Genomic DNA, 24,988 nt, shown 5'->3' with positions numbered 1-24,988 from the left:
GTGCTTTGGGCCGGTACCTCCTGCACGGTGCCATCCACAGCATAATCACTTGTGCTGCATCGGTGCTGGCACATTGTCGACCAAAGTGGTGTTTTATGAGGGTGTGAGCCCTGTGGAAAGTTTTACCCACTACTGCTGCAGACATAGGAGGGAGTTGAGGGGAGGCCTGAGGCAACTGGGGGGTCTACAAGGCTGAGAGTCCAAATCTTTGAGCAGAGAGGCCAGCACTACCAGGGATAAGTCTGTGGCAGCACAACCGCAGGCACATGCTTTAGCGTCGATCCCTGAGGTACTGAATACGATCCGGACTACGAGCAGGCCATGTACCGACGGACCTCCACTGTCAAGTTCTCAGACTAGTATTACGAGAGGAGGGCGGCAGGAAAACCGAAAGGCTGCGCGTGGCAGCTAGACCCACAAACAGGCCGAGGTCAACGTACAATGCTACAGCTCAAACTGGACAAATATGCCTACAATAAAGATTAACCGGACCAGTCTGGGTCACATACAGGGTGAGGGCAAAGCCTTACGACTTAGAAACCTGCAGGGGTCACCCTACAACATATCATGACCCCATTAACTAAGCTTTAAACTACAGTGGGGTCGATCTCCACCGATATCCCATTAATGCGAGCAGACTTCCAGAAAATGGCCACGCGGGTCACAGAGGTAGAAACAACAACAGCAACCCTCTCTACGGACACGACCGCTTTACAGCGTCAGGTCATGAAACTGGAAGCAGACAATAAACTGATGGCGGCAAAGCTCGATGAGTAGGAAGGCCGCTCAAGGTGCAACAATGTCCGCTTAATTGGTGTGCCAGAAAGGACAGGGGGTCCTGATCTGGACCTGTTTGTTGAAGACCTCGTTAAGAACCAGTTACAACCACGGGGACTGTCCAACTTCTTCTCGGACGAAAGGGCCCATCGTGAGATGGGAGGCAGACCCCCAATCCGGTGCCGCCCTAGGCCCATACTTGGCCCTCTCCCGAATCTTCAACTTCCGTGATCCTTCCAACGGATTGCTCCTCCAATTCATATTGAGAACTATAAAGTAAAAAAAAATTCAGACTATACGGCGGCAGTGACCAAACAACGCAGCTGCTTTTTGGAGGTTAAGAAGGAAATGAGGGCCTGCGAGCTGTAGTACTTCATGTTATTCCTGGCAAAGTTGCGAGTGGAGGCTGAGGGGAAACTTTGGTTCTTTGAAAATCCTGTGGAAGAGCATGACTGGCTTGAGGGATGGAGCCCGGCTTCTGGGCCTAAAAGACTGAGAAAGAAACAACAAAATCGCCTACAGGGGCAACCTCACTGGACTCGGAGGATCCTTGTCAGGAGAAAAGCGGATACTAAGGACGCATTTTGGAACTAATAATCCACATTTGGTATGGGACAAGACCCCTTGACTCAGACGGATAGACCCAGGTTTTGTCGAAATTTTCTGTAACGGTTCAATGCTTGTGACCGGAGCTGTTACACATTACGCACCACTCAGCTGTCATGGACAGTAAACCTTTCTTGGACCATTTAGCTGTTATAATTTGTATATCCACGGGGATGGTTTGCTGTGATTGTGGGACTACTCTCCCCCACTGGCAAGTACAAGTTATGGGGACAAAGCACTCTGCAGAGTTTGGGTGGCGGGTAGTTTTAAGTCCAACGATTAGGGAAGCAGGGAGGAGTGAGAGGAGGATGATTTCAGTTTTTTTCCAGTTACAGATAGACAGCGGGACTAATGTTGTTTGCATTGCAATGTTCTTTCTGTTTGCCCATCATTGATGTAAGATATGTTACAAGCAGATGCCATGGCCGGTATTTCACTGCACACAAATTGTATTCTAGTACGTAGGGTCCCCTCTCTCGATTGTATCCTGGAATGTAAAAGCCCTGGGAGATAAGATAAAGAGAGGGTTAGTCTTACAATATCTTAAACGCAAGGCACAGGCAGTGGCCCTGATCCAAGAATCCCACCTGATGGGCTCGGCTTGTAAAGCCTTAGATAGATGGGGTTTCAAAATGGTGGCGCACTCCGAATTCTCCAGTTCTCGAGGGGTAGGTGTCCTAGTCAATAAATTCTTCCCGATTATTAAAACAGGGTCATGGACCAACACTCAGAGATGTTTTGCAGCTGTAGCGTGTCAGTGGGAGGGACGTCCATATAATCTAGTGTCAGTCTACATACCAACGGCTCTGCATTGGGTGACCTTTCCTGCCCTGGATAAATTCCTACTTACACTCCCACATGGGAGAATTGGTAATGGGGGCGACTTCAATGCCACAGTGGATGCCAACATAGATCGACAGCCCCCCAGGGACCAATGCGGGATCAACCCCTGGCTATCTGACTTCCTTGACACTTTTGGTCTAGTGGATGCTTGCCGTTAACGGTTTCCACAAGAGAGACAATACACCTTCCGATCTGGGGTACACATCAGTCTATCAAGAATAGATTACATCATCACATTAGCAATAGGCCTTGAAAGGATACTGGATGTATCACATTTGCCCAGGGGCAATTCCGATCACTCACTGACCTACTCAAGTACACATCTCATACCCTGGGGTGACGAAGCATCTTCCCGGTCTACCCTGGGTTCCTACAAAACCCTAAAATATGGAAAGGTCTGCTTTCAACCACAAAATAGTACTTTGAGGAAAATGAACACTTAGGGCCCCATTAGGATAGCGGGCGGAAAATCCCCCCGACTGCCTTGGAGGCGGAAAACAACCGACAGCCGGGACCGCGGATAAATCAGCGGTCAAATTAGGATCAACGCTGCGGTCGGAAAAGCAGCGGAAAAGCTACACCCCGCCGCAAATATAGCGGAGACACTGCACGGGAAATTAGGATTTCCCCGATGGTCCCACGGTACGAAGCGCTGTTTCTGACTGCCGCAGTCACACACTGCAGTGAATGGAAGAGACAGCGGAAGAGCTGCAGCATAGGCACCGCAGCGGATGGTACATGAAAAACATGGCGGACGAAGGCAAAACACTGCAACGATGCCTAACTGGGCACAAATCAAAGTAGCCATGCCCCACAAATACCACAAACACATACCAATGATAAAACAAATGCAAAAAATAAAAATTACAATTCCCAGGACAACACCCACAAAACACCTCACAGCAAAGGCCCAATTGGAAACACCCACACAGCTGAGTATAAATACAGTCACTCTACTGACCACAATCCTTTGCAACACTCCAGAAGAGAAAGCCAAACACCACATCTGACAGGAGAGGCAAAACAACACAACACACACACACCACCACCACCACCACCATCACACCACCATTACACCAGCACCAACAATTCCCTAGCACACAACACACCTCACCCTCAACAACACGCCCACCACACAAATCCCTGCACCCACAAACACTGCAAACACCAACCACCATGGCAGCACAAAAAATGCCAACATTCATTGAGGGTGAGTTGACAGTCATGGTCAATGAGATAGTGAGAGTGGAACCACAACTGTTTGGTAGCCTGGTCCAACAGACACCATTAGCCTCAAGGACACAAATGTGGGAAAGGATAGTGCAAAGGGTCAATGCAGTAGGGATCACCCCGCCATCCAAGAAGGAGATCATGAAGCGGTGGCATGATCTCAAGAGGGTTGTCAAGGAGAAGATGAGCAAGAACTGGGAGCTGGCGAACCGGACTGGCAGTGACCCTCCCATCCCACAAAAAACATTCACACCATGGGAGGAGAAGGTTCTTTCCATACTGCATCTTGAGATTCTCACAGGAGTAGCTTGGGGAACGGAGGCTAGTAAGTACAAAGAAATGGCAACCAACACACTTATAAGTACTTCCTTGCACAACCCAAACACCATTGCACTGTTCTCCTCACCTTACTGGAAGGCAGCCAACCTCACTGGTAGACATGATTGGGTAGGGAAGCCTGCACTACCACTCCCAGCATGCCCCCTGTCCCACACCCCACCAGCATGGAGGCGTCCCCTACCAGGAACATGTGTCAGCCATTGCACTGTTCACCCTCACCTAACAGGTAGGCAGCCATCCTCACTGGGAGACATGTTTGGGGGTGGGAGGCCTGCACTACCACTCCCAGCATGCCCCCTGTCCCACACCCCAGCAGCATGGAGGCCTCCCCCACCCAGGAGCATGTGTCAGCCATTGCACTATCCACACCCACCTAACAGGTAGGTAGCCATCTTGTATTTGAGGACTATTTGGGGGTGAGAGGCCTGTATCAGTAGTCCCAGCATGCCCCCTGTCCCACACCCCAGCAGCATGGAGACTCCCCCACCCAGGTCCCCCTTTGTCCCTGGACCTGTTCATATGCACCGATGACTCTGGTGAAGTGGTCCAGGGATGGTGTGCCAACCTCCTGAGGTCTTGGGGGGACCCTAGCCCTCCCACCTGCCCTGCTGCCACGGACCTGTTGCCTCGCCATGGTGGGTCCTAGCACACTCTTCCTGCCCTCCACAGTTGGTGTTGTGTCCTGGTCATCCCCTGGGACAGGGAGGGTGCTGGTGGTGGTGGCCGAGGTGGCAGCGGTAGAGGCACAGGCCGTGACTGCAAGGGTCTGCTGTGCGGTTGTTGGTGTAGCAGATGTGATGGTGGGGAGAATGGGGTCCTGGGACCTGTTGGGCCTAAACACACCAGATGGGCCGGCCTGGAGCTCATCGTCCAAACTGTCCTGGGAGTCAACATGCGAGAGTCCATGTACCGGGGGTGGAGACTGGCTCTTCTGGTCGTTGTTGTCCTCAGCAGCAATATCTTCATCACCTGTGCATTAGATGGGAAATGGTCAGTGTAGGGCAATGTGCAAGTATTTATTAGCTGCATGTCATCTGCTGTCTGTACACTACACAGTTGAGACAACTATTGTATTATTGTTACATGCAATACTGGCTGTTATTACATGGTGCATGAAAACATCAAATAATCATACATGTCCTGTGTGGATGCATTGCATACAACTGGTTCCGTGTGTAGTGTTGCAGGTCTCTCAACCAGAAACAGCCAGACCTGTGATGATGGCTACCTACCTGTTAGGTGAGGGTGAACAGTGCAATGGCTGACACATGCTCCTGGGTGGGGAAGGCCTCCATGCTGCTGGGGTGTGGAACAGGGGGCATGCTCGGAGTGGTAGTGCAGGCCTCCCACCCACAAACATGTCTCCCAGTGAGGATGGCTTCCTACCTGTTAGGTGGGGGTGGACAGTGCAATGGCTGACACATGCTCCTGGGTGGGGGAGGCCTCCATGCTGCTGGGGTGTGGGACAAGGGGCATGCTGGGGGTGGTAGTGCAGGCCTCCCACCCCCAAGCATGTCTCCCAGTGAGGATGGGTGCCTACCTGTTAGGTGGGGGTGGACAGTGCAATGGCTGACACATGCTCCTGGGTGGGGGAGGCCTCCATGCTGCTGGGGTGTGGGACAGGGGGCATGCTGGGAGTAGTGATAGAGGCCGCCCACCCCCAAGCAGTACTCCAATACAAGATGGCTACCTACCTGTTAGGTGAGGGTGGACAGTGCAATGGCTGACACATGCTCCTGGGTGGGGGAGGCCACAATGCTGCTGGGGTATGGGACAGGGGGCATGCTTGAAGTAGTAATACAGGCCTCCCACCCCAAACAGTCCTCCAATACAAGATGGCTACCTACCTGTTAGGTGAGGGTGGACAGTGCAATGGCTGACACATGCTCCTGGGTGAGGGAGGCCCCCATGCTGCTGGGTTGTGGAACAGGGGGCATGCTGGGACTGGTAGTGCAGGCCTCCCACCCCCAAACATGTCTCCCAGTGAGGATGGCTGCCTACCATGTTCGCAAGGCACACCACCTGCAGACTTATAGAATGGTAATGTTTGCGATTCCTAAACATATGCTCAGTGGCCTGTGGTGCCACCAGACCGACATGGGTGCCATCGATGGCACCAACAACATGGGGGATGAGCCCAAGGGCATAGAGGTCACCCTTGACACCTGGCAATTCGGCTCCCCTGGGGAAATGTATGTAACAATCCTTATATCTCATCATGGCTGCAAGAACATCCCTCAGCACCATGCTGAACATGGGTTGCGACATCCCTGCAGCGCCGGCCACGGTCTCCTGGAAGGAAAGACAAAAAAGTGGAGGGCTGCCATCACTTTGTATGTGGGTCTGAAGGCTGTTGGGTAGTGGCGACGAGGTTGCAGGTGAGGCTCCAAAAGATCACAAAGGGTCTTCATGGTCACTCTGTTGAGGCGGAATTTTCGGATGATCACTACATCCTCCATGTCCCCCAGCACTGTCAGGTGACGTATGAGATTTGGCCTCCTCCTAGTTGATTTGTACATGGACCCATGTCAATGACAACCATCATGAGGTGGACTCAGCACATACCGTTAAGCATGTCACGCAAAACCTTAACATTCCATGTGAGATGCGTGGCACACAAGGTTACATGTGTTTAAATTTGAGACACACCGAGGACACAGCAATCCATTTTCAAAACAAAGGTGCCACAAACATAACAGAATGTGAATGCAAATGCACAGTTTCTGAACACGACATTCCACATGTGCACGCCACATCCTGTACCATCCACAAAAGTGTGTAAGACCACCATGAGTGCCTCATACACATCTGCTGTACCTGTCACACCTCAATGCATAATGTGAAGCGGGCGCACATAAAGAGCACAATGATCACAGTAGATGGTAAACTTGTGTGCATGGGCGGATATGGTAGCACAAGTATGAAACAACACCATACAGTGAGACGAGCCTTGTCAAGGTCAGCACTGATCCACAACACAGTGATTGTTTACACATTATTGACACCAGCTTAACACTGTCAGGCATCATCAACCATCAAATGCATCAGTGACATTGTAGGAACACAGACCAATGTGCCTCACAAATATCGTGCAACCACCTGTGCATGAAATCAATAAATGGCATTGTGTGCACAATAATGTGCCATCGAACATGTTGATGCTGTGTACTGATGCAGAGTTCACGATTGAATTTGCCATTGCATGTGACCAAATTGGCGGTTGCTACAACCTGTCCATGGCGGTGTGACACCAGCACCACCCCCTACACAAGTGTGGTAGAGATTGGCATGGATACATGGGTTGCTGGCGGTGGGCATGCAGCGCCACACATATGGCCGTAGCATCCGCCATATGTGTGGCGCTGCATGCCACCACCAGAAACCCATGCCAATCTCTACTGCACTTGTGTAGGGGGTGGTGCTGGTGTCACACCGCTGTGGCCAGGCGGTAGCAACTACCATATGTGTGGCGCTGCATGGCCACTGCCAGCAACCCATGCCAATCTCTTCCACACTTGTGTAGGGGGTGGTGCTGATGTCTAGCTACCGCCTGTCCATGGCGGTGTGACACCAGCACCACCCCCTATACCTGCAGTAGAGATTGGCATGGGTTGCTGGTGGTGGGCATGCAGCGCCACACATATGGCGGTTGCTACCGCCTGGCCACGGCGGTGCGACACAGCCATGGGGCATTGCCTACAGCCAATTGGAGCGAGGATGGCGGTGGCATGATGCAGGTTTGGAAATCGCGGAAGGCGCGCTTCGCCACCGCGAAGCAGGTCATTGGATGCTTTTGAACGATGCACCATCGCTGTAGTGCACCCCGGGCCCCTGCGGTGCATCACCGCCATGGAGCACTGCCGACAGCCAATGGGAGCGATGATTGCGGTGGCATGATGCAGGTTTGAAAATCGCAGAAGGCCTGCTCCACCACAGCGGAGCCGGTCATTGGATGCTTTTGAACGATGCACCATTGCGGTAGCGCACCCCAGGCCCCTGCGGTGCAGCACGCCATGGAGCACTACCTACAGCCAATGGGAGCGATGATTGCGGTGGCATGATGCAGGTTTGAAAATCGCGGAAGGCGTGCTCCACTACCGCGGAGCCGGTCATTGGATGCTTTTGAATGAGGCAGTCCTGCACAACCAATAATTGCAGCTTTGCACCTCACTAACGAGCTCAGGGGGATATAAATCTGTAGGAGTGAGCAACACATTTCCACTGCTCACAGAGCCTACTGCCTGGGACCCTCTCCTGCTGCTGCAAGAAGTGCCTGCTGCCTGGGACCCTCTCCTGCTGCTGCCAGAAGTGCCTGCTGCCTGGGACCCTCTGCTGCTGCTGCCTGGGACCCTCTGCTGCTGCCTGGGACCCTCTCCTGCTGCTGCCTGGGACCCTCTCCTGCTGCTGCCAGAAGTGCCTGCAGCCCGGGACCCTCTGCTGCTGCTGCCTGGGACCCTCTGCTGCTGCTGCCTGGGACCCTCTCCTGCTGCTTCCAGAAGTGCCTTCTGCCTGGGACCCTCTCCTGCTGCTGCCAGAAGTGCCTGCTGCCTGGGACCCTCTGCTGCTGCAGCTGCCTGGGACCCTCTCCTGCTGCTGCCTGGGACCCTCTCCTGCTGCTTCCAGAAGTGCCTGTAAAATGTTATGTAGTAGTATTTGTATAGCGCACCAAATTGACCCCCGAAAGGGGTATCTCAGGCGCTTGTACTCATACCGCTGTGGAACATAAGGGTCCACTACCTGAGTGTGAGTTTATGTATTCAGACTTTGCATGCACCATGATTGTTTAGGGTGACAGGTCTGACAAAAAGGTGCCACAGAGTACCACATGGTGCTTGGTATGGCCTTCTTGGCATTGTGGACTGTCATGTCCTAATAGGTGTGTGTGTTCTCTCATCAGGTTCCCTGAAGGCCTTTCAGTGGCAATGAGTGTTGGGACATAATAGGTGTGGGAATGTCAAGTTGTGTGTGGTACACTTCATCCACGGGCAAGGTGTTGTGCTGTGTGGCCTAAACATGGCTCAGTCATGGCAGGTAGTCAGTGTTGCAGGCACTGTTGTGGTGTATGTAGTGTGTTGCTGCAATGTTTATGCAGGGTGTGGTGGTCAGCATGTTGATTTGGGCATCCCCTGTATGCATGGTTCAATTTGCTTTGTCCTGATGATGTAATTTATACAACCCTGCATCTCTCTTTCATGCAGAATCGTCAGTGGGCACGGAGGAACAGGAGCCAGAAACCAGTGGTGGCGAGAGTAGCACTAAAGCTGTACCGGAGGTCAGTGACACAGAGCTAACCAACACATCTAAAGGGGACAGGAGTATGCAGGAGGAATCCGTGGCTGAGACACAGAGTACTACATCATCTGATGCGAGTGGTGATGCATCCATGTTGTCAGGCACAGGGGATGGGGAGTCTGCTACATCATCTACCACTCAACGGCCAGTGCCCAGCCTCCCATCCACTTCCTCTGGTGCTGCCCGTGTACGTAACAGGGGACGAGTTACATTCACACCTGGCACCGCTGAGCCTGCACCTGTCCCCCCTGCTGCCCTCAGTGCTGAGTGTGTAGAGCTCCTGCGCCAGCTTTGCGTGGGCCAGACCACTCTGCTCAATGCCTTCAGTGACCATGACAAGAAATTAGGGCAGGTGGTTGCCTACATGGAGGGCATACACTCTGACGTGGGAGGGCTCCACCGTACAGTCCAGTCTTTGTCATCCGCAGTAACGTCTGCCCTACAACAAGCACATGCACCCATTCATGCGCAGCTGCCTTTGTCCACCCCCCCAGTCAGTGGCCACATCAGAGGACAGTGACCACGGTTTGCATGTGTCACAGACACGATACAGCACAAGGAGCACACAGCAGACACAACCCATGCGCTCCAGCCCACAGACACCATCCCCCCAGAAGAGCAGAGCCACCCTAGAATGCAAAGACAAGAGCCCGTCAGGGAAGAGCAAGGCATCTCCAGCAAAGGACTCTCCTGACCCTAAACCTTCATGTAGAGCTAGGCATGCAGTGTCTGTGCCCACTGAGGAGGTGTTGTATAGCAAGAGTACACCTAGGAAGGGCACAGGCCAACATCCCCCCAACACGTCAACTCCAATTCAAAGCCCAGTGAAGCAGGTGGAGGAGGGCACTGTAGGGGCCACCCCAGGCACAGAGGCAAAGGAGGGCACTGTAGGTGGGACACCTGGCAAAGGGGCAAAGGAGGGCACTGTAGGTGGGACACCTGGCAAAGGGGCAAAGCAGGGCACAGTAGGTGGGACTCCTGGCAAAGGGGTAAAGGAGGGCACTGTAGGTGGGACACCTGGCAAAGGGGCAAAGGAGGGCACTGTAGGTGGGACACCTGGCAAGCAGGGTAAGGTGGTCCAGAGGCGTAGCCAGACAAAGCGTTCTGCAGGATCCAGCACATCACCAGAGGCATTTCCAGTGTCTGTACCAGATGCGGGACATTTGATGTGTGTACCTGTTGCGTCATCTCCAGTTCCCATTAACCCCAAGACAGGGAAGCCATTTCGTATTCCCAAAGAGTGGAAGGGCACCCCTCCAACCTCTCCTACCCACACTGTGTCCCAGGTCTGCATGACTCCACCTCCACGTGCTACTATACCACCTGGTCCAAACAGCCCTCCAGCTTGCCAGACTACTGTTAGCCCTACCTCACCTGTTTCTCTGTCTCCCCAGTCAAGTGTTCCTGCTGACCCCGACACACAGCCAGCTCCAAGTCCACCTGACAGCCAGATGTGAGTGGCAGTCCCCCTCATACACCAGTCTCTCATAGAGGTGTGCTAGTCCTGACCATTGTTTGCCACCTGGTTGTGTTGCTGGCCATGGAAGGGTACAGTCAAACACACTCACTGTGCAGCTTCTCATGCCCTGACTCTGTACTTTGCCATGCCCACTGGCCTTGTCATCCACTGCTGTTCTGGCTTTGCCCGTGCAGCTTCTCATGCCCTGACTATGCACTTCTCCCTGACCACTGGCCTTGTCGTTCACTGCAGCTCTCCCCTTGCCTGTGCAGCTTCTCATGTCCTGACTCTGCACTTTGCCATGCCCACTGGCCTTGTCATTCACTGCAGCTCTCCCCTTGCCTGTACAGCCTCTCATGTACCTGCTCTGCCACCTGCCCTGGACACTGGCTCTGTTGCTCTGCTGTGTTGAAGTCTCCCCTGTGCCATGGACACTGGCCCTGTTGCTCTGCTGTGTTGGAGTCTCCCCTGTGCCATGGACACTGGCCCTGTTGCTCTGCTGTGTTGGATTATCCCCTGTGCCATGGACACTGGCCCTGTTGCTCTCCTGTGTTGGGGTCTCACCTGTGCCATGGACAATGGCCCTGTTACTCTGCTGTGTTGGAGTCTCCCCTGTGCAGCCTCTCATGTACTTGCTGTGCCACCTGCCCTGGACACTGGCCCTGTTGCTCTGCTGTGTTGGAGTCTCCCCTGTGCCATGGACACTGGCCCTGTTGCTCTGTTGTGTTGGAAATCCCCCCTGTGCCATGGACACTGGCCCTGTTGCTCTTCTGTGTTGGAGTCTCTCCTGTGCCATGGACACTGACCCTGTTACACTGCTGTGTTGGAGTCTCCACTGTACAGCCTCTCATGTATTTGCTATGCCACCTGTCCTGGACACTGACCCTGTTGCTCTGGTGTGTTGGAGTCTCTCCTGTGCCATGTACACTGGCCCTGTTGCTCTGCTGTGTTGGATTCTCCCCTGTGCCATGGACACTGGCCCTCTTGCTCTGCTGTGTTGGAGTCTCACCTGTACCATGGACACTGGCCCTGTGACTCTGCTGTGTTGGAGTCTCCCCTATGAAGCATCTCATGTACTTGCTGTGCCACCTGCCCTGGACACTGGCCCTGTTGATCAGCTATGTTGGAGTCTCCCCTGTGCCTTGGACACTGGCCCTGTTGCTCTGCTGTGTTGGATTCTCCCCTTTGCCATGGACACTGGAAATGTTGCTCTGCTGTGTTGGAGTCTCACCTTTGCCATGGACACTGGTGCTGTTACTCTGCTGTGTTGTAGTCTCCCCTGTGCAGCCTCTCATGTACTTGCTGTGCCACCTGCCCTGGACACTGGCCCTGTAACTCTGATGTGTTGGAGTCTCCCCTGTGCCATGGACACTGGCCCTGTCGCTCTGCTGTGTTGGATTCCCCCTGTGCCATGGACACTGGCCCTGTTGCTCTTCTGTGTTGGAGTCTCACCTGTGCCGTCGACACTGGCCCTGTTACTCTGCTGTGTTGGAGTCTCCCCTGTGCAGCCTCTCATTTTACTTGCTGTGCCACCTGCCCTGGACACTGGCCCTGTTGCTCTGCTGTGTTGGAGTCTCACCTGTGCCATGGACACTGGCCCTGTTAGTCTGCTGTGTTGTAGTCTCCCCTGTGCATCCTCTCATTTACTTGCTGTGCCACCTGCCCTGGACACTGGCCCTGTTGCTCTGCTTTGTTGGAGTCTCACCTGTGCCATTGACACTGGCCCTGTTACTCTGCTGTGTTGGAGTCTCACCTGTGCCATGGACACTGGCCCTGTTAGTCTGCTGTATTGTAGTCTCCCCTGTGCATCCTCTCATTTACTTGCTGTGCCACCTGGCCTGGACACTGGCCCTGTTGCTCTGCTTTGTTGGAGTCTCACCTGTGCCATGGACACTGGCCCTGTTGCTCTGCTGTGTTGGAGTCTCACCTGTGCCATGGACACTGGCCCTGTTACTCTGCTGTGTTGGAGTCTCCCCTGTGCAGCCTCTCGTGTACTTGCTGTGCCACCTGCCATGGACGCTGGCCCTGTTGCTCTGCTGTGTTGGACTCTTCCTCTGTGCCATGGACACTGTCATTCCTTTTTACAGTTTGCTTTTGCAGGATATCTTGCATTTGTTCAGCATTTTGTACCTTGATCTTTTGTACAGCTGTTCAACTATCACATCTGTGCAATATGTGAATAAAGACAGTTACTCCTGTTGTCTGTTTTGTCAGTGTACTTGCTGATTAAAGATCGTTTTGTGTGTGCATTTGGTAGCCTATGCCCCATGCTCTATGTGTCACTAAAACATTGCCAAGCTCTTTGGCCGCATCACATTTTTAAACAGGGTCTTCAGTCCATTCAGACACTGATACTTGTGTTATCTGTGTTGGCTCTTTTACCTGTCATGCAGTTCTATTTTGAGTGGTTCTGTGTTGTTGGCTATGTTGTTGCCATGTCAGGTTGGGGTAGACTGTCAGCACAGGGTGTGATGCTGTGCACAGGTTTGTATGCAGGCTGGGCACTGTCATGATGTATGTGTGTTATTCCTGTATATGTGCCAAGCTGTGTATGTGTATGGTAATCCTGTGTTGGCCCTTAGTCCTGGTCCCCTGGCATTCATGAGATGTGTGCTCTTGGGTGGTGAGGAGGTGTGCAGTGTGAAGGGTGTGACTTTATAGTGGGTGTGGATGTGTGTGTGCCCCTGGATTGTGATAGCCACACATGTGTTAGCCAGGAGTTGTGTGCCTGTTGTTTGGATTGTCCTGCCCTGTGTAAATGATTGTATGCACTTGTGTGAGTTGTCTGTTGTGCACTGTGCAGTGTGTTGATGTGTCCATGCAGTTCTGTGTGACTCCTCATTGTTTTTTTGTCACTTATGAGTGTGCAAAGTGTGTGACTTGCACATCAGTGTTGTGTTTGTTTTATCATCAATGTGTGTTGTGTGTGTTTGTGTTGACTGTGTGGCCCTGCAGCTTCTCACTGGCATTGTGTGTGACTTTCTCTTGCACTGCAGGCACATGGTGCCTTTTCTCCTCCTGCATGGCATGGTTTGTGGAGTGATGCCATCCCCTATGTGTGCCACTTGTGCCTAGCCATTGTGGCTCTGCATTAACTCCATTTATGTATGGTACACACCTCACATGTCTAAATGTGACATGCAAGTCAGTTGATTTTGATGTCAGCTGTCCCCTTTGTTTACATGTGTATGTGCCTCCCAATCCCTTCATTTGTGAGACTGTGCCTTGTGGTGCAGTTTTTGGGCCAAGAGTTCTGTTCCACTCTGGACATGGCCTCATTGTTTTATGTGTGATGCTCTTGTGCTATTCATCAGTGTGCATTGCCCTTGTGCACTTGTGCTGTATGTGCTGCCCAGTGCTCTGGTGTAGCTGTTGTGCTCTTGTATCCCAGAGTGGTGCATCCTGTTGTTGTTGTGTTGGGTGTCTGTGCGTTGGCTGTGGTGTATCTTCACTTCCTGGGTGTGCTATTGTTTTTGTGCTGTGCTGATTTGCCTGTTAAGCATACAGTGTTGTGGGTGTGTGGGCTTGGCATTGCCTGATGTGCATCCCCTGATGTCCTGTGGTGTTTGTAGATTTGTGATTGCATGTGCATGTGTGGTTTGTTCGATGTGGCAGTGTAGTTCTGTGCAGGTGCAATTCATGTGTGATTTGTGGTATGTTGTGTGTGTTTTGTTGGTGAGTGATGATGTTGTGCAGTGATGTTGTGTTTGTACTCCCATTGCCTTTCCACAGTTTGGCTGGCAGGGTATGTCTGCTTCTGTTGGGGTTGTGTTTGTGTTGCTGTGTAGTTTTGTGCAGGCATCTGTTCAGGCAACCCTGTGTTATGTTATGTTATGTTATGTTATGTGGGTGTTTTATATAGCGCTCAGCTACTCCAAAGGAGTGTCCCGGCGCTTTAAACCCACGGATCAGACACTAACACACAACACAACAGTAGAATGAACCAGAAAAAAAAATAACAGAAAGCTAGAGACAAAACAACCAAGTCTTTAGACCCTTTCTAAAGGCAAGCAAATTGGCAGTGCTGCGGAGTGACAAGGGAAGGGTGTTCCAGAGCTGAGGCGCCAGACGCTTAAAAGAGCGTCCACCAGTCCAGGCTTTCTTCACCACAGGCACCACCGCAAGAGAGAGGGTTTCAGATCTAAGAGCCCTAGCAGGTTTTAAATGGCCAACCTTTTTTGAATATAGGTAGCTCCAGTGGCATACAGTGCTTTGTGGGCCAAAGTAAGGGCCTTAAAAACAATCCGCTTCCAGACAGGAAGCCAGTGCAGGGTAATTAAAAGGTCAGAAGTGCTAGCACGACGGGGAAGACCATAAATAGCCCGGGCCGCCGAGTTCTGGACTACCTGAAGTCGTTGCAACAGATACTCGGGCAAACCCAGGTAGAGAACGTTCGAGTAATCTAGCCTCGAGCCAATGAGGGCATGGATGGTAATCTTGCGATGGTCCAATGAAAGCAGAGGAAGAAACCTCCAGAGCATCCTAAGCAGACCGAAGCAGACGCCCACAAGACCAAGAACTTGGGCTTTCATAGTCAGCCCATTATCAATTTTGACCCCCAAGTTTTTAGCCACGGTGGAGGAAGACGCCGGAGGAAACATGTCGTGCGGCCACCATGCTTGCCAACTCGGGTCAGATTTACACCCGAAGAAGAGCACCTCAGATTTGCCCGGATTACACTTGAGACTGTTGCCCTGGAACCATTCAAAGACAGCTCCAAGACAACCACGAATCCTCTCTCCATCAAACTCAGCCCACTTTGCACGCGTAAAAAGGAGCTGAGTATTGTCGGCGTATGATATTATCTGGGCCCCAAAGGACTCAGCCAGCACCGCCAACGGGGTCAGAAAGATATTAAAAAGAGTCGGGCTCAGAACGGAGCCCTGCGGGACTCCGACCTCCAGAGGCGGCACTTCGGCTGAGTAGGGGGGGGGGCCCAGACCACCTGCCGGCGACCAGCAAGGGTTCAGCAAGGGTATGTGTTTGTTTGTGTGTGTATGTGCTGTGATGTATTGTCAGCCTTCAGTGTGTGAGGCACAGGTGTTGTGTGTTCCTTGTCAGCCACTCCTGCAGTGGCTGTCTCCCTGGGTGTCTGTAGTGTGGTGCAGGATGTGTATTGTGCTTGCTTGTTCCTGTGCTTGTTGCTGTGCATGGTGGAGCCCAGTATGGGCACCTGGCCTGTGACTTGCTGGGGTGTGTTGATGTGTGGTTGGGGGTGGTGTGTCCCTGTGGTGTCTGTGCCCTGCCCATGTCTTGTTGTGGCCTTGCCTTGGGCATTGTGCGCATGTGTTGACTGCGGCAGTGACGTGACGGGGAGCGGGACGTTGCTGCCAGTTTGCGGTCGATGTGTGTCCCCGATGCAGAGGGGCGACTTGTTGGCAGGTGGGTGATATAGGGGTGCCCTTGTGGATGTGTTGTGACCCCCAGCAGGATGTCTGTAGTGGAGTTGGACCCTGTGTCAGCCCATGTGTTGTGTGTTGTATTTGTGTATTAGCGTACCTGCGTCATCGTCCACGGCGTCCCAGTTGATGGTAGTGCAGTAGCAGGTACATGACCGGATGCATATGCAGGGCTGAGTCCATGGCGTTCATGATCGGGTGGTGACAACCGGGTCTGTGCTATTGCGCTCCACTATTGAGTTTCCGCCGTGTCTGGTTGGTGTCTTGGTGTCTCCGCTGCGGTACGTCTGCCTGTTTGGGGCATCCTGATTTGTGGAGCGGTGCGGACGTCATTCTGCATGGCGGTGAGTTTCCATTGGCTCCCACTGCCACGCTGGCGGGCGCACTTTGATGGCGGTGCGCGCCGCTCCGTGGCGGATGGGAAATGACCTATGTTTTGCTATAATAATATGGCGGACGTGAATTCCGCTGCTCGCGAGCAGAAAAAGGTGTTTTTCCGCCCCGCCAGCACCTAATGGACCCCTTAGTTACATCCCCAATGACACTTTGGGAGGCATACAGGACAGTACTGAGGGGTCAAGCTATCTCATTGATCACAGGCCATAAACAGGAACAATTGAATCACATAGAGGCTCTTGAGAGGGTGGTGGGCCATGTGGAAGCGGAGCACACATCGGACACCAATGATACCACGGTGCATAAACTGAATTTGGCCAAGAAGGAATACAGGGACTACCTGTGGGAGGAGGTGAAGATTAGACACACCAAAACACTGCACACTATTTATGAGGTTGGAGATAAGGTGGGCAAGCTCATAGCATGGTTGGATAAACGGGAGAAAGCTGACCGTTGGGTGGCACAGTTAAGACTCGAACACGACAGATCCAAATCATGTCTACTCTGTTGTATGTTTCAAGCATTAACCTACAACAGCAACAGGACAGAGCAGGCCCACGGCGCCAACCCAACTATCGCTTAGAATTTGACTGAGCCAGACAATCACAGAGCACACATATACAGCAACATTACATTTTCCAAAGTAAGTAAATCAATGCACGGCTGTCAATCATATCACTACTACACTCGTGACTACTTGACTCCACTACTACTACACAGACATGTAGGTCTGCTGTCGTTGTTAATGAGTTGTTTACCTTTTATGGCACTTCATTATTTGAAACGTCCAGAGTTATTCCGTCAATCATCTCCGATCAAACTGACTAACTGCGAAGATACTATGTGGTCATCATCATGGTATTGTCCAACTCAGTCTGTAGTGTACTAAGTGAGTCTCTCCAGAGCCATAATCAAAAATGCAATGGATCAGCCTGCAGTAGAAGTACAATTTTGTTATTAAACAACAAGAAGGGAAACATTGACTTGAGTCACTTTTAGTGCGTAGTAGATTAATATTAGTACACTTTGACTTCACTTCATGCACAACAAGCAACAACAACGCAAACACCAATCACTCAGAGTCAGCGTCCAATGCATGCCATCATTACCTGTTCCTTCTCATCTTAGGTTAAGGGGCAGTGTCTCTCGGGTCGGAAAGGAGGATAGCTATTGTCATCATGTTCCACTTCTTTTTGAAGGACTCAACAAGGCAACATTTCTTGTACTATTCTCAATCCAATCATCTGGCTTGACGGAAATGGATTCAGAGCGAGTCAGGATGATGGAACAGGACTCGGAGGAGTGGACTTAAATGCACACAGCTGCGACTCCAATATGGCAAGAAAAAGAGAAGATGGTGGTGATGAATTTGTTGTGGTTCGAACCAGATAGAGACACACACAATGAATAAAAGTAAATAAGGAAAAAAGAAAGTAACAAGTTGAAAGCCTAGTTGTCAGGGAAGTATAGCTCGTCCTCAAACTCTGGTGGTACAACCAGAAGTAGGCAATCATCTAACACACTACTTTCATCACCTAAGTCGCTGTCTTCATCTTCCTGCTGTAATTCACGTATTTTGTAATTCGGTGGTATAAAGTGCTTGTTCATTTTGATTATGGTTAACCTACCACGGTTTTGGGCGAGAGACTGGTCCTTTTCACTGTTACAATGGCACCAGCAGCACTGAGAACATGCTCAGAAGAGACACTTGCGACAGGGCAAGCCAGATAGTTTATCGCCAGCCTGATGACCACTGGCCAGTGGCGCCTTTTCCCATACCAATACACCAATGGGTTTTGATCAATGTAGACCTCTGTTGGGTCATCCAGATAGGCCTGGACCATCCCCTCAATGCTCAGGGGTGCTCCACTTTGCTGTGCCTCTTTTGCCTTTGCATCAACACTGGATCTAACAAGCACTTGCTGTAGATACCAATCCTTTGCCAATTTTACTGGGGCTGATGATGATCTGGTTCTTGCTGTTGTTGATAGTGTTGGTGACTGCTGTGAGCCAATCGCACTGCCCTGAAGTTGAACTTGATGCTGGCTGCCCTGCTCAGTACTTGTTGTGAGTTGGAGTAGCGGGCCTTTAATTACCAGCTGTTCCTTTTCCAAGTCACTGGCAGACTCAGCTATCCAAGTTTTGTACTGGGGGACATCCACTTCTGAAAAAGGAATTAACCCCTTCCATGCGGCCGCGATTCCCCTGCTGTGCTGTAAACAAGACGAACAGGGGCGGGCCGTGACGAACCCCAGCCATCATCAGCACACGAGCACCGTAGTGCATGACGGCTGGGGTTCGTCATCAGCATGGAAGGGGTTAATGTCTTTTCGTTCAGTGCTGATTTGTACCGTGGATCTAGAATTGTGGTACAAATGTAATGTTTATCTGACACAATGCTAGTTTGCACCCTTGTATTTTCAGCTAAGCGAAGGGCTAAGCTCTCCACCAACTCATATGCTTCTTTTCTTCCTCCACACCTTTGTACGATTCAGACTCCGCCTTCAGCTGTTGCTCTAGCATGTGCAACAATTGGATAGCTTGGCCCATAGTCCAATCCTCCTTGCTGACTTCATGTGTGAAGAGCTTGAAAGGAAGTAGCATCTCTGTCAGGCATTTATCTAGGCCCCATTGGTCCATCTCAATGGTCATGCCTTTTGCAGTAGCATCCCCTAGTTTTTGCATGACATAGTCATTGATTAGTCTGTACTGATCAAACAGACGATCAAGCATGTAATAAGTTACATTCCACCGTGTTGGCACCTCCTGGATGAGTGCTTTGACTGGCATTCTATGCTTTCGTTGAATGATCCTCAGCTGCTTTCGGGCTTTAAAAGAATGACTGAAATGTGTGCATATTCTTCTGCAGATGGTCAGTATGTTGCTGACTCTGTCTTTTTTTTCAGAAAGTCTTAAACAATGTTGTTAATGCAGTGCGCCAAACAAAGGACGCTGAAATAACCACCATTGCGCATGGCCTTAGCTATATGACTGCCATTGTCTGTGGCAACAAAACCAATGTTAAGCTCAGCATGCAGCCATTCAGAGAACTTGCTGTTAAAGTCTTCCAAAGTGTTTGCAGCAGTATGAGATTTCTCCATGGCGAACATGGCTACAGTTGCATGTTTATGAGTAACATTAAAAATCTCAGCAGTGTCATCAACACCTGCTGCAGATATCTTTTCTCAAACCCCCACAAAAGATATCCAGTGTGCAGTGATGAACATGTAATCAGTGGCTTGGCAACTGGTCCACATGTTTGTTTTCAGGTGGATATTGTGAGCACCACCCTGCTGCAAAGCTTGTCCGAGCAATTTCAGCACGTTGTGATGTATTGCAGGTACAGCAACTCTGGCAAATAGAACGGGCTGGAAACATTCCCTTTTGGGCAGATGGCTGTCACAAACTCCAGAAAACCCACCCCTTCCAAAAAAAACACCCCTTCTACAAACGAAAAAGGGAGAAGGTCCAGCGCTAACATTTTTCCAGCTACGCATTGTACAAACATGCCATTGGGTGGTTGCGTTCGTACTGCCCCTCCGACCTAAGCAGGCTGACAATGGTGCCGCCTACTTCTTCATCCCCACCAACAGCAATGGGTGCAGTTTTACTTTATTGGCCACTAAGGTGCGCCTCCCACTGGATCAAGTGGTGTTTTTTCAGATTGGTTGTTTGACCTCTGGTACCATAGTTTGTACCAAGCTTACCCCGACTAACACCTTGTCGACAAACTGAAAATACAGCGATATTCTCCTTCTTACTGCTAACCGAAAAGAAGTCCCAAACTTGGAATGCGGGATGAGCTGGACGGTGTGCCTGGAATTTGACTCTTTGCAGTTACAGTACCACTACCTATTGAGGTGGTGGTTGTTCTGGATGTAGGTCCCCGCTGGTTCTTTGTAAATGCAAATATGGAAGCTGGAGGTCATGTTGGTGTTACCTGTGTTGGTGGTATGCAGGCCACTTCCCTCACAGCAATTTGGGATTGCTGTCGGACTCCATCTCCACTGGGGCACAAGTGATGTTCATGATGAATGGCTCGTCATCACCCTCCTCTTCTACATCTACCTCCATAACTCTAAGGCTTTCTGGAACCTTACTTTTCCTTAGCCTTGTCGCGTGGCGTGCCTCACTCTGAGACTGAGCTGGTGGCTTCCAAGTGGCATCTATATCATCAGAAGGGGGCTTGAAGAAGTTGATGGACTAACCCTCCTTTTCCTTCCTGGGGATCTGGAAGACAATGGGTCTTCTGATAGAGTGGCTTGATCTTCTTCTTCTTCCTCTGCAGGAAGCTCAATTTCCAGAACTGCCCCTACTTCGGGAGAAACAACTACTATTGTGGGTAGTGGTTGTGGCTGTTGTTGCGACTGTTGTTGCCCACTTATCTGCTGAGTTTCCTCCTTCATTGGGTACTACTTTGAGATAACGATAAGTCAATTTAAATATCACTGCTCGTTGGCGTTTTAGACTGGCTGCCTCTGTGACACTCATGGGCCAGGGCCTAGGTTGGTGGGGTGGGCCCACCGATGCAAAGGTGCTGCTCCCAGCTTGCTTCCGAACACCACTGCTGCAGGATACATTTTTTGTTTCTCCAAAAACATATTGGACGGCACACCAGTCTTGGTAAGTGCCACTTTTTCCTTCTTCTGTTCCTTCTTCTCACTGGCAACTTTCTTGGTACTGGAGGACCCGGTACCTTTCTTTAGGACCATCTTCTTCGGAAGTCAGCACGACACAGTTGCACAAGTTGCACGGAAGTCTGTGGTGGTCACACATCATGTGACATTGTGCGCAGCAGGACTTCTATCTGGCAGTACAACGGGTGATGATGACACCTCCTCAGTCTTTCTGTGAACCTAAAAGCAAGGAAGCCAGAGTGACATCAGTGAAATGCTGCATTTGTTGTTGTGGTTCAATTACTACTAGTACAAACAAACAAATATAATATATAACGTAGTGTGTGGTGGTCACATTTGTTAGTGTTATATTATTACATTTTATTATCTCAGTTATTAAAAAACTATAACAACCATGTAGCCATTTGTGAGACTTTGTCAACGAGGGCTTTCATCATGGTATATTGTGTACACTCAGGAAGGATAGAAAAGAAGAAGAGCGAAAACAAAAATACAAATGTAATGGAAGTGGAACCTGTTTGGCATTAATTTGCGCATCATGTTATTCAGGGAGTTGCAGCTGGCAAAGGGGATGGAAGCAGTAAACCAAGACGAACAAAGGAAAGACATGCAGGCCTATATGGCAAAAGTAGCACACTACTATACTACCACCACAAAATGGCCACCAGCCACATGGTCACTCACAGTCACAAAAACTCAGCTAGCAGGAGGCCTGAAAAACCTAACAATGAACTCAAGCAGGCCTATAAAGGCCAGGCAAAGGAGACATGCTAAACAACGCAGCGTTAATGCGAGAAATATGAAAAAAACAAAATCCACAGGGCTAAACAAGGTTTGCAAGTTACACAACAATCACACCAGGCACACACATCCAACAAAGGCATTTATTTAGCACAGACCAAAAAAGCAAAATGCCCCGCAAACACATTTTGTAATTCAACCAAATGCCATCTATGCCCTAAATGATGTTTAAATTCAACAGACACAACAGAGACAGTTGTTTCATGCACCCATGAGTAGCTCTGGGCCTACTGACTGAAAGGCCTATTGGCACACAAGGCCACAAGCTTGCAGACCTATGGCAAAAGCACAATGATTGGCTCCACAAAATGACCGCCAGCCACATGGCCAGGCTACCCGGCCACAACAACAAGAAAGGGAAGACAGACAATGCAGTCCTAAGGCAAACGCACACTGCCTGGCTTCACAAAATGGCTGCCAGCCACATGGCCAGGCCACAACAACAAGAAGCTTAGGCCAAGAGGAACAAAGGAAAAACATGCAGGCACTATATGGAAAAAGCAGCACACTATTAAACTACCACAACAAATGGTCACCAGCCTTATGCTCCTCTTAGTCACAACAAGCAGGAGGCCTGGAAAACATAACAATGAACTCAAGCAGGTCTATAATGTACAGGCAAAGGAGGGATGCTAAAGAACACAGCTTTAATGCAAACAATATGCAAAAATGAATATCCAAAGGGCAAAACAAGGTTTACAAGTTACACAACAACCACACACACACATCCAACAAAGTCAATACCCTCAAAAAGCACATTTTGCAATTCAATAAAAAGCCATTCGTGCCCTAAATTATGTTTAAATTCAGCAGACACCAAAGAAACAGTTGTTTCATGCATCCATGCGTAGCTCTGGGCCTACTGGCTACACACAATACATTTACAAAAAATAATGAAAATTAACTTGCAATGCTCCAATCAATCAAACAAACAACACACATTCTCTAACTTACTTGTTAAATCTTAAATCCAAAAGTCCACAAATCCAATGATATATGATGCAGCAGATACAAAGAGTGATCCTTCCAGCTCCAAATCCAAATGAAAAGTGAACAAGACATGGAGAAAGCACTGGAAGGAGCCTGCTGGACAGGAACAGGAAGTTGAAGAGTCTGGGGCACTTACTTCGCCTTAAAAAAAAGTAATAAAGAAAAAAGGCTCCTTGCACAAAAAGGTACAGTCAAATGTCAATCTGAGGAGTTTTTTTTCATCCAAACCATCATTTTTGAGGAAATTGTATGCTGCTCGAGAGATATTCTTCTCCAGATTGCAAATTCTGTGTGTTTGGGATTGCGATCTTCACAGAACTTCTGCCGGAAGTCAGATGGTGCATCCGAATGACGTGTTCGCAATCGCACACTCTCACAGAATTGCACAACCAGCTATCAAAATCTCGTTGCATACGTAAGCGGATAGGAAATCTCATCGGCGAATACAGGGATCCGATAAGTCGCTACCATGTACGCAAAAACGCATTTTTAAAGCACGAATAGGAATAAAACTCCACTCCGCCGCAGATTGTTACGTTTTTGGCAATTCCGTATTCTACGCGGAATGCGGAGTTGCCGAAATCCGCAAACTCTGCGAGCGGAGCGGATTTCAGCAACCAGGGTTCCTCAGGAGCCTGTGAGAGTTACGCAGCCACACAAACTGCAATACAAGCGGGGTTATTCACATCATTACGTGCCCCTATGAACTAAAATAGGTAGGCATGACTTGCAAGTTAAAAACTAGAGTAGTGGAACATCATAGTTCCGTTAGATGCACAAAATCCTATACAAAGCTGACAAGACACTATTTAATGTCTGGACCCATAGAAGAAGACATTAAATGCTGATTGAATGCTGATTATTGACCATTTTAATGGTGTGGGCAGTTTAGATACCCTTTTCTCCCTGAATTTTTAGAATGATGCCATACTGTGGACTACCTTGTAACATCTTAGGTTCAGACTTGGCCACATAGACACATAGAAACTTTATAGGTGATATCACTGACTTTTTTATGCCATGTGTCCACTGCACTGCACACACTAAAAAAAGGCTCAATGCCTTACTCTAGTTCTATTACATACTCTCCATGTCTATGTTTCTGTATATAAATTTTTTAATTTGGGATTTGACTTCCTTTTGCATTCTGTATACTAAATTATAAATCCCCTTCGATGGTACCCCATGACAGATACATCTGAACATGGTGGCTAAGCTGTCACAATTATTTTGGAGTGTCTCTGTTTGTAAGACTATCAGCCGGAGACCCCTCATGATGGAGAACTTAATTTCACAGACTCCCGTGTTTTTTAATCCCAGTTTAGACGGCACATATTACAGCCAAATATACAACTCCCATTAAACCCGTCCGACCTGGGATTGGTTACCATGCTTCTGCACCTGTACAAGGTCCTCGACACGTACATACTCTCTACATGTTTGGCAGTATGTAGTGGACTCCAAGGTATGTAGGGGCTGGGGATCATGATGAGAATACTGCCTTGTGCCTTGAACTTCAGTAAAATTGCTTATTCCGTTGTTAGTTCTATTTCAGGGCTCACCCTCACTTGTTGAAAACTTAGAACGGTAACCACCCTCGTAAATGCCTTGCACTCTCTCTTCAGGATAGCTTCCTTTTTTTAAAAAAAATCTCCAACAACAATTGTGCATTATACTTACCTGCACAGTGTTGCGATCCCTTTAGTATGATTACAATTAGAAACATTTTATATGAGAGTAGATATTAACTGGATGGCCCATAGAGCATTGTTGTCACCCTAGATACACACATAAGAGCATAAACCTTTAATTAAACACTAGATTATGTATACTTCCAAACCTGCCTGGGTGCAAAACTTGAGTGTGCTTGAAGAGAACGCCGAAATACCAAAATACATAATTTAGAGAGACTACATGATGTTATCATTTGAAACCCAGTCTTGCTTCTAATCAAATATGTCTATTCTTTAATGCAAAACAGACCTGCGTTAAAGGCAACCTTTGTGGCTTGAGAGTGAGGAATGCATTATTAAGTATGGGTACTAAATACCCCCATTCCATCTTAACACTTGAGTGGATTGTAGCTGTAGTTGGCTGTTTCACTCTTTTTCACCGAGGCACTGCATCAGATATTCAACTTGTTGTCAGTTGTTTGAATGCATTTAAACTCTTACTTTTTTGTTTCTTTACTCAATACAGAAATGGACACTGTGATTGTG

Source organism: Lissotriton vulgaris, chromosome 2_1 (assembly GCF_964263255.1).
Source record: "Lissotriton vulgaris chromosome 2_1, aLisVul1.2, whole genome shotgun sequence".
Taxonomy (NCBI): Eukaryota; Metazoa; Chordata; class Amphibia; order Caudata; family Salamandridae; genus Lissotriton; species Lissotriton vulgaris.
Note: the sequence above shows the minus strand (reverse complement) of the source record.